The sequence below is a fragment of the Hippoglossus hippoglossus genome, chromosome 7 (genome assembly GCF_009819705.1).
Source record: "Hippoglossus hippoglossus isolate fHipHip1 chromosome 7, fHipHip1.pri, whole genome shotgun sequence".
NCBI classification, from domain to species: Eukaryota; Metazoa; Chordata; class Actinopteri; order Pleuronectiformes; family Pleuronectidae; genus Hippoglossus; species Hippoglossus hippoglossus.
In genome coordinates this window covers 27793914-27803913 of record NC_047157.1, presented here as the reverse complement: position 1 = coordinate 27803913, position 10000 = coordinate 27793914, and the positions used below count along the sequence as shown (strand labels likewise).

The following is a 10000-nucleotide window of genomic DNA, read 5'->3' as shown; positions in this document are numbered from 1 at the left end:
TATATAACTGACTGTATATTACTGACTGTATATAACTGAGTGACTGTATATAACTGACTGACTGTATATAACTGACTGACTGTATATAACAGACTGTATATAACTGACTGACTGTATATAGCTGACTGACTGTATATAACTGAGTGACACTATATAACTGACTGTATATAACTGACTGTATATAACTGACTGACTGTATATAGCTGACTGACACTATATAACTGACTGACTGTATATAACTGACTGACTGTATATAACTGACTGACTGTATATAACTGAGTGACTGTATATAACTGACTGACTGTATATAGCTGACTGACTGTATATAACTGAGTGACACTATATAACTGACTGTATATAACTGACTGTATATAACTGACTGTATATCACTGACTGTATATAACTGACTGACTGTATATAGCTGACTGACTGTATATAACTGACTGACTGTATATAGCTGACTGACACTATATAACTGACTGACTGTATATAACTGACTGACTGTATATAGCTGACTGACACTATATAACTGACTGACTGTATATAACTGAGTGACACTATATAACTGACTGTATATAACTGACTGTGAATCTACCTGTGGACAAGCTCCTCCCCTCAGCCTCCTGCAGGAAGAGGTAGATGAATCTTCCTCATGTTTCTGGAGGAATGTGGAGCAGAGTGTCAGTGACAGACACACATTGTTCTGTGGTGTGTGTGTGTGTGTGTGTGTGTGTGTGTGTGTGTCTGTGTCTGTGTGTGTGTGTGTGTGTATCTGTGTGTGTGTGTGTGTGTGAGAGATGCGGTATGACCAAGCACACGCTCGCACTGAGGAACACTCGGTGGCGTGTGCCAGGCGTGTAAACAGTGGCCTCATGTGCAGGGTAACGTCATCGAACCCTCCATCTGTTCATCTCCCAGTTTCTATGGTAAATCTTTATTTTCTTTCTCATCCTTTGTCGCCATCCTCCAGAGGCCGATAGGAATTCAGTGCCTTGCTCAAGGGCCCTTCAGCAGGGGTTGAGGGTTTCTGGAGGCTCCAGCTGAGGTCCTCCAGTTTGAGTGGAGCGAGCGTTTCCATGGGACCATCACCTGGGAAACTGTCACGTTACTCTACAAGCTAAATTTACTCTGAAGTCGTGTTAACGTAGAGAATCATAAATATGTGGCTGCAGCCGAACTGCTTTTTAGATTTCATCTTATGTCTGGATCCAGAGACTTTAAATGAAGATGTTAACAGGTGAAGGGTCGTCAGGCCTCACACTGATTCATCACAGACCTGGATGGTGTCATGGCCTCTCAGGGGTTAAGGTGCCCCCCCCCCAGCCTCAGCCCTCTGCCAGGTACAGTAGGACGGAGCCTCTTCCAGATAAATCCCTCTGTGAGGACCAGCTGAGCTCCTCCACTGAGTCCAAAATAACTCCAGGGTTCTCCTGACCTGGCCATGAGCTCAGCAGGAGGGCCGGGAGGCTAATCCCCTTTCCCCCTTCATCATCCTCCTCCTCCTCCTCCTCCTTCAACCTGGGTTGGGTCCCTCTACTTCTGGAGTTTCAGGCCTCGTCCACACTGAGATGTTTTAAAAGAATCTACGTTCACACTCGACATCCCCTCTACTCCAGAGACTTGTGTAAACTGGTCTCGTTTTAGTTTGAAAACTCTGGGTTTGTGTTTGAGTCTGAACAGAAACTGAGACGTTTGTAAACGATGACGCAGATGTTCTCTTCCTGATTGGTTCTCATCAGTCACATGACTCGACTACCAGCGGTGAACACAAAGCGTCGCTAACACTTCCTGTCAGTTACAGTTCCACCTCGTCCCTGCTCTGACTCTTCACCATCACTGTTCCTCCTTCAGAGGAGTTTCTCGTGACGTGTTTTCAGGTGTGTGAGTGGTGGTGGAGAGGATTTCTGATGCAAACGTGTCAGGATGTAAATCTCTTTCATTCAAACTTGTCAGGTTCAACCTCATCTCTGCCTGTTGTGTTGCGTTGGTCGAGGTCATGAGGGTCAGACACTGACATGTCTGTGGCTGTAATTTCATTATTAAACATCAGAGACTCTTGAGGAGATCGATCAGTGTCCGAGAGTCAAGGTTACATCTTTGCTTTGTGTCAAACCAATGAAGCAAAATACGAAAGTAATACATTTACAAAGATATAAACTAAAGACAAACAGAAACTGAAAAGGAACGTTTGTTTTTTGTCTTTTTTTATTCCCGCTTAGAATGGAAAAGTCTCTTTGTCGTGATCCAGGACAAAATATAGACTTCCACCAAGTTTTGTGTAAATCTATTCAGGATAAGGATAGATCTGAATAAAAGGGATAGATCTGTATAAAGGGATAGATCTGTATAAAAGGATAGATCTGTATAAAGGGATAGATCTGTATAAAAGGATAGATCTGTATAAAAGGGATAGATCTGAATAAAAGGGATAGATCTGTATAAAAGGGATAGATCTGTATAAAAGGGATAGATCTGTATAAAGTGATAGATCTGTATAAAAGGATAGATCTGTATAAAAGGGATAGATCTGAATAAAAGGGATAGATCTGTATAAAAGGGATAGATCTGTATTAAAGGGATAGATCTGTACAAAAGGGATAGATCTGTATAAAGGGATAGATCTGTATAAAAGGGATAGATCAGTATAAAAGGGATAGATCTGTATATACAGGATAGATCTGTATAAAGGGATAGATCTGTATAAAGGGATAGATCAGTATAAAAGGGATAGATCTGTATAAAAGGGATAGATCTGTATAAAAGGGATAGATCTGTATAAAGGGATAGATCTGTATAAAAGGGATAGATCTGTATAAAGTGATAGATCTGTATAAAAGGATAGATCTGTATAAAAGGGATAGATCTGAATAAAAGGGATAGATCTGTATAAAAGGGATAGATCTGTATAAAAGGGATAGATCTGTATAAAGTGATAGATCTGTATAAAAGGATAGATCTGTATAAAAGGGATAGATCTGAATAAAAGGGATAGATCTGTATAAAAGGGATAGATCTGTATAAAGGGATAGATCTGTACAAAAGGGATAGATCTGTATAAAGGGATAGATCTGTATAAAAGGGATAGATCAGTATAAAAGGGATAGATCTGTATATACAGGATAGATCTGTATAAAGGGATAGATCTGTATAAAGGGATAGATCAGTATAAAAGGGATAGATCTGTATAAAAGGGATAGATCTGTATAAAAGGGATAGATCTGTATAAAAGGGATAGATCTGTATAAAGGGATAGATCTGTATAAAGGGATAGATCTGTACAAAAGGGATAGATCTGTATAAAGGGATAGATCTGTATATACAGGATAGATCTGTATAAAGGGATAGATCTGTACAAAAGGGATAGATCTGTATAAAGGGATAGATCTGTATATACAGGATAGATCTGTATAAAGGGATAGATCTGAATAAAAGGGATAGATCAGTATAAAAGGGATAGATCTGAATAAAAGGGATAGATCAGTATAAAAGGGATAGATCTGAATAAAAGGGATAGATCTGAATAAAAGGGATAGATCTGTATAAAGGGATAGATCTGTATAAAAGGGATAGATCTGAATAAAAGGGATAGATCTGTATAAAAGGGATAGATCTGTATATACAGGATAGATCTGTATAAAGGGATAGATCTGTATAAAGGGATAGATCAGTATAAAAGGGATAGATCTGAATAAAAGCGATAGATCTGTATAAAAGGGATAGATCTGTATAAAAGGGATAGATCTGAATAAAAGGGATAGATCTGAATAAAAGGGATAGATCAGTATAAAAGGGATAGATCTGTATAAAAGGATAGATCTGAATAAAAGGGATAGATCAGTATAAAAGGGATAGATCTGTATAAAAGGATAGATCTGAATAAAAGGGATAGATCTGTATAAAAGGATAGATCAGTATAAAAGGGATAGATCAGTATAAAAGGGATAGATCTGTATAAAGGGATAGATCTGTATAAAGGGATAGATCAGTATAAAAGGGATAGATCTGTATAAAGGGATAGATCTGTATAAAGGGATAGATCAGTATAAAAGGGATAGATCTGTATAAAAGGATAGATCTGTATATACAGGATAGATCTGTATAAAAGGGATAGATCAGTATAAAAGGGATAGATCTGAATAAAAGGGATAGATCAGTATAAAAGGGATAGATCTGTATAAAAGGATAGATCTGAATAAAAGGGATAGATCTGTATAAAAGGATAGATCTGAATAAAAGGGATAGATCTGTATAAAAGGGATAGATCTGTATAAAAGGATAGATCTGAATAAAAGGATAGATCTGTATAAAGGGATAGATCTGTATAAAAGCGATAGATCTGTATAAAAGGATAGATCTGAATAAAAGGATAGATCTGTATCCAATGTAACAATAAGTTAAAGGAGTAATAAGATAGAGACTGAAGTAGATTTTTTATTTTCAGTGTCATTAATCTAAAAGCAGGAGCATTTGTTTTTTGCTCCTGCATCAAACCCAGTTTTCATTTTTGTTTCCCTCTCCGTCACCTCAGTTATTCTAATAAACATTTCATAAAGAAACGTGGTTCTGAGGAAGAAGTGAGTTCTCGTTTTACTCCGCATGTTGCATCACTTCCCTGCAGGTCGCTGAGGAGCCGTGGTTATTCGTGGGTTCAGCCGGTCGTGGTGGTGACACAGTGACATTTCACTGAATCCCGTGTTCAGTAGCTCTTTGTTGTGAAGCGCTCGTCTGCCTCTGTCTGGCGGCTGGTTCGCTCGCCGCTTGATGAGCTCAGTTTGTGTTTGATTAGCCAGGCCTGAGGCAGAGAGTCGTTCCCCGGCCTTTCCACTGGAACATAGAACAAGGAGGCTCAACACTGGTGGAGGTAAACACGCAGCAGGAGAACCTTTGATATCGTAGATCAACAGGAGAGAATCCACTGCTGTGGTTGGTCTTCATGACGTGTTTGAAATCCCTGCAGTTAAGTCACAATCTGATATTTAGAATATTCCTGGAGTTTTCTTGACGTTTTCATAGAGTTCCGCCCACGAGTCACCTCCAGGTCACCTGCAGGCGCCGCTCACAGTAAAAGACTCGTTCAGTTGTTTAGTGTTTTGCTCGGTTCCCCTTCGTTAAGCATCTCCTCACAGCTCCCTGGGGTTTCTTTACTCCTCCTGCACAGTTTGAGCTCCTCTCGTCCACGTTTCATCATATGTGTTTAAGAGATGCTCCAGAAGCTGAAGCGTCAGGCAGACGTGGAGGGGGGGTTGAAGGAGGTGAAGATAAAACTGTTCATAGTTCAGTCAGGGGAGAAAACACAGAGTCGAATACTACGTGTTTTGACAGCTGCACTGTTGTTCGTAGTATGTGGGTTACATGTGAGTGAAGTGATGTGTTGACTCTGATGTCGGAGCACAGCTTTAAAACACCTGAAAACTCTGCTGCCACTTAATTCATACAAATATTGCATTAATTCTCATAAGTCAAAATATAAGAATAACATTTAAAGTTATCAGATTAACAGCTTTTGGTTTTTATAAAATTCAAGTTTAACTCTCAGCACATTTGATTCACAACGACGCAGAGACACAAACTAACATTAAACTATAATTTGTAAGCCTTGATTCCAGCACATGTTCTGATCTGAAGCTTCATGTGTTTGTTCCATAGTTTCATTTGATCTGTTTGGGTTCACTTTGTAAGTTACGCTTCATCTGGTTGCTATGGTAACATGATGATGGTATCACTACCAGCATCTGCACCTTCAGGCGCAGTACTCTACAGTACTCCACAGTACTCCACAGTACTACAGTACTCCACAGTACTCCAGAGTACCACAGTACCACAGTACTCCACAGTACTACAGTACTCCACACTAGTTCAAAGTCACCAAGTGAACGTCCTCGTGGTTCAAATATTATATCGTCGGAGGTGAAGACTGCAGCTGCTTCCTCCTCTTCTTCTTCTACTGTTTAATTCTGTCTCTACTTCCTGTGATTGGTCCAAAGTCCAAACTCCAACAAAGTGTTTTCACTGCAAACCAACAGAACCAGGTTCAGTTTGATCCAGACCCAGAACTCCTCTTCTGCTCTGAGGAACCTTTCACACCTGATGTTCAGCTTCAGACTGAACTGAAGAGTCTGAAGCTCTGGAACAAACCAGGTGTGAAAGGTTCCTCAGACCAGAGGAGGTGTCCTGGGTCTGAACTTTTATACCAGTGACAGGAACAAAGACTAAAGACCAACAGAAATGTCTTCAGTGCAGGAACAGTATCGTAACGTGTTGGTGCCGGACGCAGTTTTCATCGTAAGTTGGGGTTGAGGTTTTCAGGGCCTTTAAAAGTGTCGGCTTTACCTCCCACCAGCAGAGGCACTATAAGCTCCCAGTATAAAAGCATTGTGTATGTAATTCTATAGAAGGTTCCACAGGAAGCGTTTCCATTAGCTCGGCTGCAGTGACGGACCACTGCTGCCCGGCGGCTGTGCTGCTGTGTGTGCTCAGTGCTCAACCACTGGAACCAGAGAGTCCCTGCAGAGATCAGCTCTCTAATGCAGCCGGAGCTAAACTCCTGCTCCTCTGCTCCTCCTCTGCGGCTCCCTGAAGCCCTCACCTCCTCCAGCTCTCCTCCTCTTCCTCTGGGCCAGTCTCTCTCTCATCTCTGACGACTTCAGTCTAAACTGATGATCTGGCCCTGGTCACGAGGGAGCCTGGCTGGAGTCGAGACGGACGACTCAACCATCTGAAGCTCCCGGTCTGGAAGTCAGAGCTGTTCACGGCCTGGAAGATACGTCACAAGACAAAGTTCAATGTACTTTTTCCAGATGGGTCAAATATTTATTTGGATAATTCCTCGTCATAGACTTGTGATGTTCTGACTGAGACTGAGATTCATTATCCGTAATCAGCATCTTCATATACTATGGATATTGTGATGATCCCAAGTTGACTGGAAATCGTTCTCCAGTAGAACTAACGGGACCTGATCCCGTCCAGGAGGAGACAAGCCTGGTGCATTCTGGGTGTTGAAGTGTTGAAGCTGCCTTTTGGGTAAAGAACATATCGCAGTCCTTCTTCTCAGCAGTGAATTAAGAACGTTTTACTTAGATGCTTCCATGTGAACATTTCAAACAGAAGTTTATAAAGATAATTAGTTTTTATGTTGGGAAAGAAAAGCTCCAGTTTTCAGATGAACTCTGGAGATCGTCCACATCTGGGTTCTGGACGTTCTCTTCAGGTGTGAACGATACAGACTCACTCTGACATGTTACAGACATTTTACTAGGAGGCTGCAGGAGAAGATCCAGAAGGGTTCCAGAGACCTTTGCGTTTCCATACACAGCCCTTGGGGATAGTTTGAGGATCTGATCAGTGCAGGTCTGAAAGCAGCTTTAGAGAAGAACAGTGAAACAGGAGCAGGGCGACGCTCAGAGAAGCAATTCAGAAGGAAAGTAAAGCTTCTGATGTCTTTTCTTTCTCTTCTGACTCTGGTTTGGAACATTTAAAATATAATCTCTTGAAATGTTGCATAGTTTAGTTTTCTGTTGCTCACAGTCACTTTGGTTTAACATGAATATAAAAAGCACATGAACACAGTTTGAAGTGTTTCGGTGCAGATGTTGACCTCCGGTTTGTGACGAGGTGAAACAAGCTGGGTCCAGAGTCGTGCTCCAGGTTGTGGAGACTGACTGCAGCTCGGTTGTGTTGCATGTGTGTCTGCAGGGGGAAACAAGCCGGGTCCAGAGTCGTGCTCCAGGTTGTGGAGACTGACTGCAGCTCGGTTGTGTTGCATGTGTGTCTGCAGGGGGAAACACGCCGGGTCCAGAGTCGTGCTCCAGGTTGTGGAGACTGACTGCAGCTCGGTTGTGTTGCATGTGTGTCTGCAGGGGGAAACACGCCGGGTCCAGAGTCGTGCTCCAGGTTGTGGAGACTAACTGCAGCTCGGTTGTGTTGCATGTGTGTCTGCAGGGGGAAACAAGCCGGGTCCAGAGTCGTGCTCCAGGTTGTGGAGACTGACTGCAGCTCGGTTGTGTTGCATGTGTGTCTGCAGGGGGAAACAAGCCGGGTCCAGAGTCGTGCTCCAGGTTGTGGAGACTGACTGCAGCTCGGTTGTGTTGCATGTGTGTCTGCAGGGGGAAACAAGCCGGGTCCAGAGTCGTGCTCCAGGTTGTGGAGACTGACTGCAGCTCGGTTGTGTTGCATGTGTGTCTGCAGGGGGAAACACGCCGGGTCCAGCAGTGACCTTTGCCTGGATTAATCCGGCCTGTGTTTGCCCAGGATTGCGTCGTGCAGGGGAAAGGGGTTAATCGTCCTGCTGGGGGCAGATTTGTGACTGACTGGATTAAGAGTGGCTCAGTGTTGGACACTCCACTAATCTCCAGTATCCATGCCCCTACTGGCTGCTGGGGACAGACAGAGCGACCGACAGACTCACAGACTGACCAAGGGAACGACCGACCGATCCACTGACTGAGGTTCGTGTCTTCGAGCTCCGTGAATCAGTTTATTCAGGGATCCTTGTCGACTCCACACCCTCCACTGTGTCTGTGAAGCAGAAACTTGTTGATTTAACACTTTACAACAGTTCCCACTCCCTTTGTGAGTCAATGATTAGCAGAGACTGCTCAGTATTCTCAGGTTCAGTGTTGGAATGAACCCCACTGGAATTTCCTTATCTCAGATTGTGTGTTGGCAGAGCTCAGGTTCCACCGACGCCTTCGTTCCTGTTTGTCAGACATGTTGCTCTTCCTGCAGCGGTGCATCACAGCGAGTGTGAGCTCTGCACACCTTCCCTGTCGTTTGCACTTTCCTGGGTCACAGGTTTGAGTCCCAGAATCAAAGACCTGAGGTCAGTTGAGGAAACTCTGTTTGACCTCTCACATTAGATTTTGGTTTCTTCTGGTGGATTTTAGGTTTCACACAATATAAGCAGAAGAAGGACAGATGGAGAAATGTTTAGAACTTTAGATTGAATTTACAGGGAGACATTTATAATTTGTTTAACTCAAAACCATAAAAAGGTTTTGTTTTTCACCACAGATCTCCGGTTGCTGGACCAGTTGCTGGTTCTGGACCTGCAGAGACTCTATTGAATTTGACTTATCGGAGCTCACACAGACCTCAGCTGCCTCTTTATGAAACAGATTCAGTTTAACAACACTAACTCAAATTTAATCACATTCCACTTTTCACATCTTCATCTGAGTGAGTTTGTTTTTTCGGTTCATTTCTCCGGACACATTGTGTTTCGTTTTCGTTCCCTTCTACTTCAGATTATTTTGCAGATATTTGAAGATCCAGATGATATTTCTGTTGTTGTGACCAGAGAATCTCCTGCTGCTTTGTTCATGTGTGGAAGGGAAACTGCTGAGAAAGTCTCAGTGTGGTTCCACGAGGAGACAGTTGAGCTCGACTGAGTGACGTTGTAGTTCACTATCAGTAAACTGCATAATCCACATTCGCCTCCCCAATGATCTTCATTTTGAACAAACCCCACATCTGAGGTTTTAGGTTTTCAGCATCAAATGTCATCTGTGGTAACAAAACGATAAATCTCCTCCAGCTTTGCACCAGAGACGCAGACGGAATCGAAGTAGGACTCAGATTTGACGGATCTGTGTAGAACCCAGAGACTCATATCTCCAGGTGCAGATTTGAAGCTCAGTCACAAACATCACGTGATCGCACACACACACAAACAGCTGAAACTAGACAACATGACGTTCTGTCCATCCATGAAACAGGAAGTGCTTCTACAACTCCTCCTGTCATGTGACCAGCGATGATGGTTATCTCTCTCCATCTCTGTGTCTCTGCTCAATGAAGGTCAGTGGCAGCGGATTGATTCTCTGTACAGTGTACACGGCTGTTTATAACCACAGACACACACCCTCTGTCCGTCTGTCTGTCTGTCTGTCTGTCTGTCTGTCTGTCTGTCTGTCCCTCTGTCTGCAGACACCCTTTTGTCCCCTGTCTCCTAGTCTTTGTGGATTCACCGACCGGTTCATTGTCTTTGCACGTTAGCGAT

The 10000-nt window shown here is 43.0% G+C and overlaps 1 protein-coding gene across 3 annotated transcripts in view; it reads left to right on the top strand.

Annotated features, from left to right (window-relative positions):
• LOC117764978 (nucleolar protein 4-like) overlaps nt 1–10000 on the top strand; it is a 57336-nt gene that overhangs the window by 36937 nt on the left and 10399 nt on the right. The gene's annotated exons all lie outside the window — the stretch shown is intronic.